Below are 16,262 nucleotides of genomic sequence, written 5' to 3'. Positions count from 1 at the left end.
TTATTATTATTATTATTATTATTATTATTATTATTATTATTAGACTATTATATACCACATTTCATTTTTAAAAAGTTGGCTCAGCAGTTCACAGAGAAAAATAAACAAAAAGATAGATTACATCCCAAAGGGGCTTGGAGTTTTTAAAAGAGCCAAGGGAGACACCAGCAAACTGCCACTGCTGTCCCCCCACTAAACATAAGAAAACCACAATTTTAAATGGGCATCCGCCCTTTTCACACATGACTGACATAATGGGGGGGGGGACAGCTATTTTTACATGAAACTGAGCACGAATGTAATAAGAGTTAAATGTCATGCCTTTCCCCCTTTACTTTGCTGCCCTGTTTGATTGCTTCAAGCATGTTTCCCACCAGCCTGATTCACTTTTAGTATCAAAGCTACCAGGCTGGGAGAAAATGACCTGAAGCAGCAGAACGCAGTAAGGTAAAAGAAAGAACAGTTTACTAATGTCTTTATGAACTGGGATTACATGTGAATAGAACATATGTGGCTTCCCCATCACTTGGGCCCTACAAAACAAACCAATTAGAATAGCCTGAGTCGTAATCTGTTAAGCAAAACTAAAAGAGCCCACGACTGTGTGAAATATGGAAAGGAGGTTATTATGCACTCCCCAAATAAATACAGCCGACAACAGGTATGGAATTAAAATGGGCTACTTTATTGAATACAAAACATTGCAACAGGGCAGCAAAAGGAGTAAACAAAACCCATCCCAAGTCCGGGGTTGTACGTGGGGGAAATGGTCCTAGCCGGCTTCGTCCCCCAATCTCATTGGGCATCCACCCGACTCCAGGTGTAACTCAATTGTTATTAAGCCCGCCTTTCAATGTCGCCCGAAGCGGGTAAGTCAGCCGAACTGCTGTGCCTTCAGGTCACCCCTGCAAGGCCTCCAAGTTTGGACAAGGGGCTAGCCAGCCTGCCTCCTCGAGCTGGTCAGGCATCATGGGAGCAGTTCTGGTTCACCCCCTGTCCTTGCTGACTTAGATTGGACACTGAGAAGGTCTTCTGCCTACCCACCCTGCACTTCTACCGCCACAAGGGGAGGTCAGCCTAGCGCTTGGCCTTCCCTGCACCCAAAAAAGGTTCTCAAGCCCTATTGCAAGTCTGTTAAAAAGAGACCATATCCCATAGGGGAAATATGCACTCCATTGTCATGGTAAAGAGCAGGCTGCCCAAAACAAATTCCAGGATAATAGCCACTCCCCTAAGCTCCGTGACGACCCTGCCCAGGTAAGCATTGACTCTTTTGCATGCAATGTCTATTCTTCTAATGCTGCGCACCCACCTCCAAACCCTCCTAGGCAGCATATCAGACCACAGGATAGTAATCCTAGGGAACTGACTAACGAGTGTTGTATAATCCCTGAGGGCCTGGAGCCTCAAGGAAGGCTGGGAAAAACTGACTCCAACACATACCCCTCTTGGCCAGCCAATCAATGTGTGCAACATCATCCAGCTCCAACTGAGAGCTGAAACTGGATGACATGGCGTGCTTCCAGGCCAAAAAATCTATGGAATGTCCACAGATCAGGACCCTGGTTGGGCACCTCCCTTGTGAACCTGTTGAAAGAAAAGCACATCGTGAGGTGAACTCACTTAACACCCACTTAGAACAGCTCACGGTTAAAAAGGTATAACAAATTCCCTCAACCTTGTGAGGAATACAAAAATCATTGAGATAGTGGGCAGTGGATTGTAGCCCCATCCTAAAGCATACAGTCCATTCCAAAAATGAACTAAACATCTCAAAAACCGAACAGGAAAATGAACATCCCATTGGTAGCACCCGGTCCACATAATAACCCCCTTCAAAATGAAAACCCAACTGGCAAAAATCCTGAGGGTGCATGGGCAGAAGTCTGAATGCAGATTCAATATCTGCCTTGGCCATCAAAGCCCCAGTGCCACACTTCCTGTGGCGGACAACAGCCTCATCTAAGGAGGTGTATCTGACTGAACACAGGTGGGTGGGTATCCTGTCATTTATAGAAGCACCTTCTGGAAGAGACAGGTGGTGAATCAGCCTGAATTGACCCGGGGCTTTTTTGGGTACCAGTCCCAAAGGTGACACCTGCAAGTTACTTAAAGGAGGCACAGCAAACGGTCCAACTACTCTGCCTGCCTCAACCTCCTTGGCTATTTTACGCCTCACCACATCCTCCAGGCCTCTAACTGACCGGAGGTTATAAGCAAACGTGTGACTGGCCGGCAGTGGCGCAGGAATCCCAAATCCAACCTTAAAACCATCCAACAACAATTGAGCTGCAGGTTGATCATTATAAAATTGCAGCCAGCAGCCTAAAGACAAGATCTTAATCAGTGTTGGGCCCCTTATTAACACCTGACGGGGGTCCGCCGCCGGTCTTTCTCCCACCCTGGGTGAAGGGTCACAAACCCGACAGGGGACCACTGAGCCTGGGGCATTTCGCAATTGGGTGCTTAGCTCCGCACATGCCGCAGCCATGGGAATAGGGGCAGCCCTGCCTATTACATTTCCCAGTGGCGTTGAACTCGAAGCATATGTGCTGGTTTTGAACCCACCGTGCACCACCTGGTGCTTTATGCTGCTCCATTCTGTTATGCACAATTAAATGCCCACTGTCTGCCCTATCACCAAGCGTGGCCCAGGCAGGAAGAACCAACTGCACCCAGAGTTCCCACTGGGGTATAGTCCAATCGAGAGCTGGGTCATGTGAAGCCTTGATACGGAAATGATGGTCATAGGCCATCCAAGCCACCCCAGCATGGTCATGAAAAGCATGATGAACAATGTCCAGGTATTTAAAGAGTTTCCCTGCCTTCTTAGGGTACATCTGGACAGTGACCCTATATGATGAAACTGTTGAGCCAATTAGTCCAATTTTTGTCAATTTTTCTTTGCCTAATGGATTCAACATCTCACACGGGATCACCCACTTTGGGGGTAGGCTCTGGCTCAATGTGTAAGGCTAAACATGTCTATAAAGTCACCTCGCCATATCTTCTCCTTAACTGCCAAGGCAAGGTGCGAACCCAAAGGGATGGCTATAGTGCCATATGAAATCTTAGGCTTTTCCTTCTCCTCTACAAGGCCCAGAGAATCAACCCCCCAATCCACATCCTGCTGTTCAAAATCAGGCTCACCCACAGCTGGGTACTGCAAAATGGCCGCCTGCTCCGCTCGCTGGGCTGCTCCCACCCCACCCCACTTCTTGTTTTGCTCAACATCCAGCCTGAAGAAGTGGTTCGGAGAAGTCAAAAACGTCCAGCAGTGTGTTGACACAATTGGATAGGTGCATGAGATGTGATTCTGAAGGCCCATAGTTGTATCATCAGAGCTGGTCTAGACATCATTTTCATTTCTCACAAAGGCATTTTGTCAATGGGGTCAGTTCATACATCTGGCTACAAATCATCACATTTAGAATGTTCAAGTAATGAGAACTCATGTCACATAAATGCACATTTGACTGAACCAAAGCTCTCAAAATGAACTAACTACTGAATGAATTATCTGGCATTTGTAGAGTTCGTAATATATCTCTAGTTTACAGAGAAGAATTAGGTCCTGTCAGAAAGCTTTCAAAAGCACATTTTAATTGAAATGGAATAATAAAAGCCCATTTCTTGTTTAAAATGAAGCTACTTGACTCTTATCACAATTACCTCAACTTACTAGGCTCACTTGATCAAAAATGAAGAGAGAATTTTTGACTTATAGACACTCCTGGTTTAAAAAACAAAAAATATGGGACAAGTCCTAAACTCTTTAGTTCATATCCTGACACACCATGCAAGTCTTTGTTCTCCCTGAATATTTATCATATGGCACGTATGAGTCCTCTAAAGTCTTAATACAAAGCCTGCTGAACTCGGAGAGACTCTTGTTCATTACACAGGGCTTTGTACAAGGCCCTAAAAACTTCATTGAGCATTTCAGGGATCTTAACCCAAAGTACAAGGATTTACTGACCACAGTTAGCTCTGAAGGAGAGGAAATTGAAGATAAGGCTGACATTGTTTTGCTAGGCTCTGCTTCCTGCTTTAATGGCCAACATTTGCTAGCATCCGCAATCCTGAGAGGGGGGCATTGCAAAGGTGTGGAAAACTTTCTGTGAGTTGCATTTAGAAACACCTGTGAAAAAGTTGAAAGGCAGTTGCTTTCCCTCCAGATAATCAACACCAAACCGAGCCACAGCAGGCAAGGACTGCCAGTTCAAAAGCAGGCAGTTGCTTCACAACTGCCTTTCTTGACTGGTCAAAGTTGCATTGCCTTCAGGTGAATGGAGAAGTTATTAGTGTTGTCATCAGTGAGGTTGACAGGGCCCAATCCTACCCAACTTTCCAGTGCTGATTCAGCTGTGCCAACTGGGCATGCACTGCATCCTGGGGTGAGGGGGCAGTCATGGAGGCCTCTTCAAGGTAGGGGAATGTCCACTGTTTCAGGTATGCATCAGCACTGAAAAGTTGGATAGGATTGGACCTTGAATGTGTAATATCCACAAATGTGTGCATTTCAGAGTTATCTACAATGATCAGCCTCAAAAATTGAGAGGTAAAGAAACAGTGTATTTCTACGCATTCCTTCTAAATGAATACACACTGCAAAATATCTGTGTATGATTGTCAACATTTATGACATAAACAGCACAACCCTGTGTACGTCTCTCCAAAAATAAATTCCATTCTGCTCAATTAAATTTACTCTCAGATAAGTGTGCATAGGTTTACAGCCAAAACCTTCTGAATCAAAAACCATTCATAAAGCGTGCAATCCTGTGGGCGCATAACACGTATAAGCTTCACTGAATTCAACAGCCATTCTTTTCAGTTAACATGCATACTTACTGTTAATCCATCACAGTAACTAACAGCCCCGTTCTGAGCTACCTGGGGTGCAGGACTGCAGCGGCGCCGGAAATGGCTGCCACCACATCCTGCGCGCTCTGGGCAGCCACCGGCAGCTCCTCAGGAGAAAGGAACTTTCATCCCCTTTCCCCAGGTAAAGAGAGTAGCCCCACAATGAGGCTACTCGATTCACTGCCAACCAAAAGGTTGTGAATCAAGAACCTCTGTGTCAGGTGGTGAGCCCAACACGGAGGCTCTGGATCCAGTGGAGTTTTGCTCCATGGGTTCCGCCTCCCTCCTTCCCTCCTTCCTGTTTCCTCCCCCAGCATGCCTCCTTCCCACCCTCTCCCTCCTCCCCAGAACGCCTCCTCCCCACCCGCTGCCTGCCTCCCCCTCCCCAGAATGCCTCCTCCTCGCATTCCCTCCCCCCACTTACCTCTTTGCTGCTCGGTGGTCCTCACAATGGCCAAGCAGCAGAGCTTTGGCAGCCACCCAGTGGTAGCCCAGCACTGGTAAGCCAGGATTGGGCCCTAATACAGTAACTTTTTTTGTTAATTTTAAAAATTAAATAACAAAGGCTGAAATCCTAACCACACTTTCCTGAGAGTAAGCCCCATTGAGCAAAATAGGACTTACTTCTGAGTAGACCTGGTTAGGCTTGTGCCCAGAGTCCCTTTCTGTACAGTATTTAATTTTACCCAACCATGCAGTGTGAAAGTGCACCAGATAGGAAAGAGATATGTGTATGCACACTCTATTAATGTGAAGGGTCAAGCAGCAGCATTGTCTGAACTAGCCAATTGTGATGCTTGTTCTGTGTTGGCTCACTCACATGTACATGTACCAAACCAGCCCATACCGTCAGACCATTCCTGACAAGCACTGTAATATAGCAGTGCTGTGATCTTTTTTGGTGCATTCACTCCCTGATTTTGAGGCAGATGCTCATGTTTTACTAAACCACCACAAAGGCCTTGAAAGGGTAGGTGATGTGCCATAGCATACGAAAAATCAAGACGCACAGTCCAATCTTATCCAGGATTTGGCTGCCGTCTGGAACACATTGTAACAGCAGAAGACGCTTCCATTGTCACAAACGGCCACTAACATTTCTCAGAGCACTCCAGTTCCTGTGGTGCCTGCCAGAGCAGGTAAGGCAGCGGTGGGAGTTGGGAGGGGTGAAACTGGGGGGGGGAGGAATTGGGGCAGGGAGGCAGTGGGAGTGGATCCAGCAGCAAAGGCGTGTGCCAGATTATATGCTCTCTTTTCCCAGCCTCCCTGTCCCTTTGATGTACACCAGCTACAGAGCTGGCACATGTTTGAGGAGACACATTGTGGAGCTGCAGGCTTAAAGGGGGATAAGGGGAAAAAATTCCTCTTTCTCCTCCAAAGCCTTTTGATTCCACACACACACCCCTTTTGCTGGATACAGCACACTTTTTTAGCATGGTGTTATTGGTGGTGGGGAATAGATAGGATTGGGCTCTCGGTCAGGTTTCATGACATATAGAATGGCAGCCTGACTTAGCTCAGCTGGCTCCAAGCCCATGTATCTGTCCTTGTTGGCATCCTTCAGTCTCGGAAGACTATGGTGTCACGCTCTGAATGGTGGTTCTGGAACAGAGTGTCCTCTCCAGTGCGTGAAGCCTGGGTAAAGTAAGTATGGAGGATAGGCTGTTACCCATGCAGCAAATCCCCCCTCTCCACGTCGCTGAAATGGTCCAATGGAAAGGCAGAGGCCAATACGGTTGGTTCCAGCGGCGTCGCAGGAGTTGCCAGAACGTGACTGTGTTCAGCCATGAACTGCCTCAGGGACTCCGGCTCTGGATTTTGCCTCGAGGTTGACTCCTGAAGCCTTTTCCATAACTGGATGTAGCCACAAGGCAGTGGAGGTTTGGGATCAGAGTTTTCCTTCTCTCAGATGAGCTGCCTTCCCAGGCTGACGAGTCCCATCTACCCGGTGGCTGTTTAGTCGCCTCTTACGACAAGTACAGCCAAACTGAGGGCCTATTCTTATCCCCAGCCCCCAGGGGTAGTATCTGTCCTTAGTTATGCTAGATTTGCATTCCGAAAAGTCTGCCCCATTGAGCATACAAGGGCAACACTTGTTCTATACTGAAATTCACCTCTCTGTTAGCACAGACATTGCATCCTTCCAAGACACAAAAGAGTTAATGAGAAAATTGCTGAATCTATCAAACTAAATAAATTATCCAGGACATATTGTGCCCATAGAAGTGGTGCCAAAAGTAACTATTTTGAAGCTGTCAGATGGAGGTGTTTGGTGGTTTTGCAGAGGAGATATAGAAGAGAGAAAGCTTCCCTGGAGTCAAAGACTGTTGATGCTGCGTTGCTTTAATTGAGATCTGATTCCAGGCGGTTCTCTCACTTCTGCTGCTGTCAGTCGCTGCTACCTGTGGGTGGATGAAATTCCAGATGCAGTAACTGAATACATGAGCCTAACCACACACACACCCCGCCCAACTGACATCTCATGGGAAAGCTAATGGGAAGTTAAAACACTTTTTAAAGATTAAAATAAAACTTGCCATCTCTACTCCAAGGAACTAAAAAGGAAACGAAATGTAGGTTTAAAGCAAAAAAAAAAAAATTAAAAAATTGCAAAAAACAAACCCACAATGTGTAACAAACTGAACAGCAGATGCAAAGCATCGCTACTAAAAATACTAGCCAAGTGACAACAACCTGTGCTGACTACCTTCTCCTCCTCCTCCTCTTCCTTGCTGATGCTAAAATAGTTTTCCCGGCTTGCTTTACTGAATGTACATGACAGGTCGGCACTCAGAGGCCGGCTAGCTTTTTAATAATAATAGGAATGCTCATTCTGATTGTGGAGATCACAGGTACTGATGAGCTGTGCATTCCAGCGGTATGAATCAGCAGAACATGCTTCCAGCTGCCCAGGCTATGCAGTCCTTGAATCACCTGACTCCAGGGGAGTGCACGATATGAAAACCAGACAGGCACCCTTTATAAAAGAACAAAACATAACAAAAGACTGGGCCACAAGGTAATGTTCCCTTTATGTTCCCATCCTGCAATATTGGTGCAGATTAGAAAAACGGATCAAGGCGCATTGATTCTGAATTAAAACTGACCAGGATGCCAGTCTTGTTGTTATTACTGCGAGTGCCTTTTGGATGTTTCTTGAGAGTACATGTTTTCATTACTGATTGGAAACTCATGGCAAAGACTTTTCTGTGAGATCGTGCAGGGAAGCAGAAGACTGGAAGGCTCTCTAGTATCTCTTGTGACCAGTTTCTGTGCTCATCACAATTGGCTGACCGTGTTCAGGAAGCAGTACAGAGATTTACCCTTCCTCCCATATCTTAGCCCTCCTCAGGGCCTGATTTACTGATACTTTTGTTGGTGCAAGCCTGAGTAGCCCCATTGTAGCTGCTGGAGCTTACCCTGGGACAAGGGGACAAACGTACCCTTACCTCAGGGAGATCTCCAGCAGCCTCATTCCAGTGCTGCTGCACTGCAGCATGGGAAGTTAGGGCCCAATCCTATCCAATTTTCCAGTGCTGGTGCAGGTGTGCCAATGGAATGTGTGCTGCATCTTGCGGTGGAAGGGCAGTCACTGAGGCCGCCTCATAGTATGGGAGTATGTGTTCCCTTACCTCGAGGCTGCATTGTGGCTGCATGGGTGCTGGAAAGTTGGATAGGATTTGGCTCTTAATTGCACTCAGGATTGCACTGTGCACTGGATTGCACTGTGAGACAGGGCACAATCCTATGAATGTTGCATTGTGTTCAATAGGGCTTACTCCCAGGAAAATGCACATAGCATTGCAGCCTTAGGGCTCAATCCTAACCCCTTATGTCATTGTTTCCAGCACTGACATAAAGGCAATGCAGCTCTGAAGTAAGGGAACAAACATTCCCTTACTTTGAGGAGGCCTCCGTGAGTGCCACCCAACTGCAGGATGCAGCACACGTCCCATTGGCACCGCTATGCCACTGCTGGAAAGCACTGACATAAGGGCTTAGGATTGTGCCCTCAGTTACATAAGCAACGCAAGAATGAAAGCAAAGGGAAATTAGTACCTTCCCAAAGAAGGAGCTCATCTCACCACCTGCTCCTCCATACCCTGTTGCTGGCTCATAAGCTGGAAGACCTGAGTTCTAATCATGCTTCCTTAAAGTTAACAACATGAAAATAAATCTTTTTCAGAGAAAAATTTTTTAGTTTGTAAGTATTAATGTGAAATATTTAGTTATTTGTTTTTCAATAATCTACCATGTGGGATAGAGTCCTCTGATGAAATTCACTTTGCCCCTTCTGTGCCTTTTCCTGTTTTTTTCTGATGCTATCCCTGCATGGTTACCAGCAGCCCCAATATATATGTTTGGGGCACAACCCTCATGTATGACCTTGGTGACTTTTGTGCCATAACAAAGCAATGGACTTGCCACTGATAGAGATAGCTGGTTCCATCTGGCCTCCTACTGGAGGTAGCTGCTCTCCATAGTCCTAGGCAGAGCTTTTCCTGAGCCTTAATAACTGTAATCTTTTTTTTAAAAAAATGAGGTTTAAAATGTTACATGTGTTGGTGCACCAGGTGTACCAGGTGGTGTACCAGGCAAGGGTCAAGGAACACATACTCTCCGGTGGCAGAGGGATTGGGCAGCATTTGGTGCTCCCCCAGTGCTTGGTGCCTTTATTTCCAATTTGGGTGGCACCTGGAGGTGCCACCTCCTGCTTTCTCCCTGGGAGGTGAGCTGAGGGCCGGAGAGGCTGCGCATGCGCCTTCCTGGCTCTCAGAAGGCCTTCTAAGTTCTCCTGAGGGCCTTTAAACATCACTTCCAGTTTTCAGAGTAAAAACAAAAGTGACATTTAAAGGCTCTCCGGAGGTTGTAGAAGGCCTTCTGAGGTCTGGGAAGGTGTCACCCTGCCCTCCAGCCCTCGGAATGCCTCCGAGGGAGGCAGTGGGTAAGGGGAGCAGCAGCTTAAGGTGGGGAAGGCAGAACCCTGGGAAGTGTGCCCACGGGTGCCACAGTGGCTAGGATAGCTACTGGTTCCATGCACCAAGTCATGAATTAAATCTGCTGCCCTTCTGCATACAAAGATGTGCTCTACTACTGAATCATGGCATGTTGTAGCATGGAAAATCAAAGCAAGGTATTGCTGCTTGCTGAAGACAGTCACTTGCTTTCTTCTCTAGATTAGATGCCCAGTCTAAAGGGGGGTGGGAAGAGTGCTTGAGTTAGGACCTGCTACAGGATATTGACAGTGCAGTGTTGATTGAGGCTGATTAATAAATGTAGCCAAGTTTTAATCCCCACCCTGTCCTGTGTGTTTATTAGGGGGGGGGGGGGTACCAGGCAAATGCAATAAATCTCTTTCTCTCAGAATATTGTTGTGAAAACTGGAAGAATCTAGGAAAGTATATAACCCAATCCTATCCAATTTCCAAGGGCCCAATCCTATCCAATTTTCCAGTGCTGGTGCAGTTGTGCCAGTGGGGTATGGGCTGCATACTGTGGTGAAGGGGGCAAGGGGCAGTTACTGGACCCTTTTTAAGGTATGTGTTCCCTTACCATGGGGCTGCTTTGTGGCTACACTAGAGCTAGGGATTTGGATAGGATTGGGCCCTAAATCAAGCTTTTACTGGTGCTCCGACAGAAAGCAGAAATTAGTGGTTTTCATCTTCGAGTTCTTTGATTGAAGTTAGAAGTTACTTAGGTCTCATTACATGTGGTTTGCATGGCTAAAAATAGGCACATTCAAAGCTTGACATCAATGTCTTAAAAGCCACTCATGGGATAGACAACAGCTTCTTTCTTTAAGCCACTTAATTTTTTTGCCATCAAATTAATATTTTATTATTCCTGGGGGTCCTCTACATGGTCTTTATGGTTTTCAGAAGAACAACAAGAGCCACACATACAGATATTAAATTGTGTCTTGGAAATCCATGGAGAGAAGGTGCTGGAATTAAATGCTTTAGTACCGAACAGAAATAATTAACGGTGGGACCAGGATTAAATGTTGTAATGTGTTTTTTTTTAATGGATGGCCAGAAGGGAATGAAAAATATAAATAAATAAAATGGCAGAACATCACATGCCGACCAATAGCATTAGGTTTCTCCTTCATGCTAGAACATCATGTTTAAAGGATTTGATTGAGAATCATCTGCTGGAAAACAAATATTTTACAACTTTAAACCACTGCGCAGATCACACAAGGGAATGATTCCATAAAAGAGACAGGTTTTTAATTTGCTGTCACTGATCACAAGAGTATCAATTATTTTTTGATGGGACTTTCTTTCATCTTTTATCTGAAGTGGTATTCATCATTTTGCAGACCTTTTCTTTTTCATCAGTCACTCAGAAATGAAAGATTTATGATGCTGATTTTTTTTTTAACCTTGCCGTGGCTCTTAGGAATCCTTTTGTTTTAAGATAGGTGATGCCCCCACTGAAGTAGCCATTCACCAAAAGGAACAAAAAGGCTACCATTAGGCTTCATACTTTGAAACATTTTCATGGTTAATTTTAACATTTAAAAATGGGATGAATACATAGAGAAGCATAAGACAAAGTGATAGGCTTCTTATTTTTACTCAGAATGCACCCTCTACAGATTTATTAAGTGTTCTGGATCGTAACAATAAATGTTCATCTTCTTTTAAAATTAGAAAATCATAGAGTTGGATGGATGTTAATTTATTTTAAAAATTTATATCTTGCATTTCCTTTGCCAAAGCAAATGCCCAAGGTGGCTTACAAGTTTCCATAAGAAATTACATACAATAAAGCTTACAATAAATAAACAATGCATGAAAACAGCTGGGGGTCAGTAGTACAGAGCAACAACTATAAAAATAAAAAGAGCAGCATTTATAGGGGGAAAGCAGCATGTAATACAGCACACCTGATGAAAACCAGAAGTGGGTTATGATCATGCCCACAAGCTGTTCTAAGGTGCAGGGAGGCCTGCAGAGGAGGTGTGGACACACACACTGGACAACTGGCACTATATCCAGGTACATAAAAAAAACCTTTTTCATAATGATGGTGCGATCCTGGAGATGCCATCACCACTGTTGTCCCCCCCCAAAATGCTTACAATAGTCCCAACTTTCTAGTCAAAGAACCACTGTGCTAGACAAATCAAAAACGTTTCGAGCCCTCGCCACTACAGAGGTTTACCCTCGTGAGCATCACAACATCCATGCTGAATCTCATCCTGCCTTCAAAAAGGTACAGATACCATCTGCATTGCATTATCGCATTGTAATAATATTATTTTTACAATGCGATTTTTACAATGAGAGATCTTTTCAGATACTTCTTGTTAGGTTCACATTTACAAGCTCAGGACTGATGGGTTATGATGCCTTCAACAAATATGACCTGCAGAGAACATAATGACCGCAGAAGACCATCTACACATGGTTGGAATTGGCCCATACTTGGACTGCCTTGAAAGACATGGGTGTGGGAAGGTAATCCGAGAAGAGTGTGCAGGAAGCCAATTCTGGCAGAGCAGAATAGGATGGCTCCATCTAGGAGAAAAGAAGTAGGTCAGTCCTGCTTGGCAGCTGGACGAGCACAGCGAGCCAGCCTTGTCAGAAAGAAACTTGCAATGGAGACGGATGGTTCCATTGAAGAAGAAAGGAGTGAGCCAAGCCTGTCAGGAAAGAGCCAGGCCAGGCGCATCAGAGGGATATAGGGTGGTGCAAACCAGGCTCACTGCTGCAGTGCTTACAAAGCCTGAAATCAATATAGCTTTGAGATGAGGAAATAGGAGACCAAGCTGGGGAAGGAAATGAAAATACCTTGCCAATAAAAGAGCTGATGTTAGAAATAAGAGGAGAATACAATACAGTACAGTGCTCTGCATTAAATAGTTTTGCACGGTGTGTGTCACAAAAAAGAATGGGAGTCGTCTTGGCAAAGATCAGCGGTACTTTGGCATTTATTAACACTCCTAGCAATGAGCCCCTTCCATTCCAAAGGTGCCTCTTCAGCCTATATACTTTTCGTCATCGCATCTGACCCTTTCCAGTTCTATACACTGCAAAGAGATAATCTTTTCATAAGCAAATTAAGGGGGGGACGGACAGTACTATACAGGGCCTCGTCTGACTTCTGTTCTTCATAAACTAACAATGCAAACTGCCAGGCTGAAAATGTAATTGGCATAAACATTAAGTAGCCAACAAACAGCATGAATTTAATCTTATTTCCTAGTGCAGACCAAAGGGAATTACATATCTTTTTTTCGTAATCTGAAAAAAAAAATGTATTTAAGTCTGGAAGAAATAAACACCTTCCGATGGGAAACAGATTGTAAGTGGATGACCATCGACAGTTATGTTTAAACATGAAATGGAAAGAATGTCAAGGAGTCTACTTGCTGAATCACTCAGTCTATTGTGTGCACTATGTAGGGTGTGATTAATAAAAAGATAGAATGATACACTGTGGCACAATAGAAATATTCCTCCCAACAATTTCTCACTTTTCCTTGACAATGTCACTGCAATTTCTCCAGTACCTAACTGCCCGATCCTGTCCCCCATCATTGGTACCAAAACAGCCATCCTGATAAAACACATGCTGCATCCAATGGTGGGGGTGCGACCAGGAGCAGATAGCCTCCGGGTGGAGGTGTGCTTTTTTGGTTTTATTTTTAACAATTTTACGGTTTGTTTGTTTTTTGCAAAAATGAGAATGAATAAAGCAGTGTATGGTGTTTTTATTCCAAAGGGTGCGTTTTTATAAATTATAATTATAAATCACAATCGCTTGAACAGTGGACTGGGTAGGTGATACAGTGTCAGCAGTTCCCCTGGGGGATGGGGATAAGAATAGGCCCTCAGTTTGGCTGTACTTGTCGTAAGAGGCGACTAAACAGCCACCGGGTAGATGGGACTCGTTAGCTTGGGAAGGCAGCTCATCTGAGAGAAGGAAAACTCTGATCCCAAACCTCCACTGCCTTGTGGCTACATCCAGTTATGGAAAAGGCTTCAGGAGTCAACCTCGAGGCAAAATCCGGAGCCGGAGTCCCTGAGGCAGTTCATGGCTGAACACAGTCACGTTCTGGCAACTCCTGCAACACCGCTGGAACCAACCGTATTGGCCTCTGCCTTTCCATTGGACCATTTCAGCGACGTGGAGAGGGGGGATTTACTGCATGGGAAACAGTCTATCCTCCATATCTACTTTACCCAGGCTTCGCACACTGGAGAGGACACTCTGTTCCAGAACCACCATTCAGAGCGCGATACCATAGTCTTCCGAGACTGAAGGATGCCAACATGGTAGTGTCAGCAGATGCAGTCACATGCCTGTAGAGGTGTTAGAGAATGGCTTTTTTCAGATTTTGTTTGTTTTCACAAAAATGAGACGTGCAAAAGCATTGTTATGTGTTTTTTTTTATTTCATTATCACCAAAAAACTCATTTCCACCTATGGGTCTCCTCAGACCCATGCAAGCCATATAGCTGGTGTAAGCCTGAAGAGAATAAGAGAGTAGGGTAAGCTGAAAAATGGGAGACAATACATGGCATGCACATTTGCCACCTAGACCACTCCCCTCTGGCCCATTAACCACCCCTGCCCTCCCCTCTTCCCCCTCCCCAACCCCGCTTCCAACTTACCAATGCCTGCAGAGTCTCCCTGAGCTGCCGCCATGCAGGCCACATCGCTTGCCATTTTTGCAGCAGCCCGGCAGTGTATGACAGCGGCCCATCTTTTGTGCTGCCATGAAGGACTTCCCCTGCCAGAACACTAGTTTGGACTGAGGCCTAATTAAACAATATCTGTGTTTGGCATCTGATGACTTCTGAATAAGTATTTAATGACTTCGATATTAATTTCAGGACAATATACATAATGCTATTTAAGATTTCACTATATTTGCTAAAGTCATGCAATACTATTTAATATTTGATCGGCAATAGTACTTTGTTTCTAGAAGTATTTGGAAGTTTGTGGCAGTTTTACGTAGTTGCCCTTCACTCTGCTGCCCCTATGCACACACCCTGAAAATGTGTTCCTGTGGGGTATTGCAAAGGAACAGGGTGATCAGTACAAATGATTCCATTTCCCCCCTGCACAGATGGAATTTCTTCTGCAAATGGAAGAAACAATTCAGAACACATGCTCAGATTAAAAAGTTCACATTGAAAATCTGAAATGCAAGGTGGGAGGCTTTAAAGACGTGCAAAGGTTTGTAAATATTTGGTTCAGCTCTATCTTCCAGGGATCATTAGAAGACAATAGGGACTAGACATTTCTACTGCATCATCCATGGAAAAAAACTTTTGTTAGGCCTGAGTCATACATTTCTTGCTTCTGGATTGCATGGTTATAATATTCATGGCATAATGCAAGCAGCTGAACATATTTCTATCATGCTTAGAGGCATAAAGCAACAACTGTCTAAAAACCAAAGAACCAAGAGCAAACCTGGTATACTTCCCGCTACCATGAAATAAAACAAAGTGCACAAAATTGGAGTAAAGAGAGGACCATGTTAACATCTAGACTGCCCCTCTGCTATCTAAGGTTAGATCAACCCTTTTTCTATTTGCAAAGACTAGTAAACTTTTTGTGCCTGCCGCTTCCATTTTATATACGACTTGGAACCGCTTGAGGTGAAAGGCAGTCTATAAATTGAAACTGTATTATTTTTTAGGGGAGATAAAGATATTGAAATGGCAAAGAAAAAAAAAAACAGCTTTTAAATGAGACACATGAGAGCTGACAGTGCAAACCACATTAATCCAAAAGGATTGGGTTATTTTTCTCTCCCAATCCAGCCCAAGGATAAGAAAAAACACAGCGAAGGAGGACGTTTAAAAAGAGTACAGGACAGAACATGATGGTACAAGTGCGGAATAACAAATAAATGTACATACCATCAGAAGAATCCAAGAGACCAGGCGAGCAGCCAGCAAATATGGTTGTAATATTTAAACAAAGGCTGAAAATGATTAGAAATGTGAAATGCGCTGGTAAAAGAAAGTATGTCTTTATAGCAAAACTTACGGAAGGTCTGGAATGGTCAAGCCTGGATACAGTTTCTACTGAGGGAAAACACTCATTGCCAATCATCAAACTATGACAAAGGTGAACCAGATGGTGATGCTCATCTCTTCTAGGGCATTACTTTTGCCAAGTGCTAGCGTGGCATTGGGTAGAGTGGTGGGCTTGGATCTGTGGAACCCAAAGTTACCGGTAAGTCCTTGCTCAGCCATAGGGCATACTACTGGGGACCTGAGATTTTTTCTCAGTCTCACACTACTAGATGTACTACACACTAGATGTAGTGTGAGGGTTAGTATGAGGATAAAAGGGTCAGGCTGTGAGGTCCATAAGAACATAAGAAGAGCCCCACTGGATCAAGCCAAAGGCCCATCTAG

The sequence above is a fragment of the Tiliqua scincoides genome, chromosome 4, assembly GCF_035046505.1.
Source record: "Tiliqua scincoides isolate rTilSci1 chromosome 4, rTilSci1.hap2, whole genome shotgun sequence".
Taxonomy (NCBI): Eukaryota; Metazoa; Chordata; class Lepidosauria; order Squamata; family Scincidae; genus Tiliqua; species Tiliqua scincoides.
The sequence above is the reverse complement of the archived record's forward strand: the minus strand, read 5'-3'. Positions refer to the sequence as shown.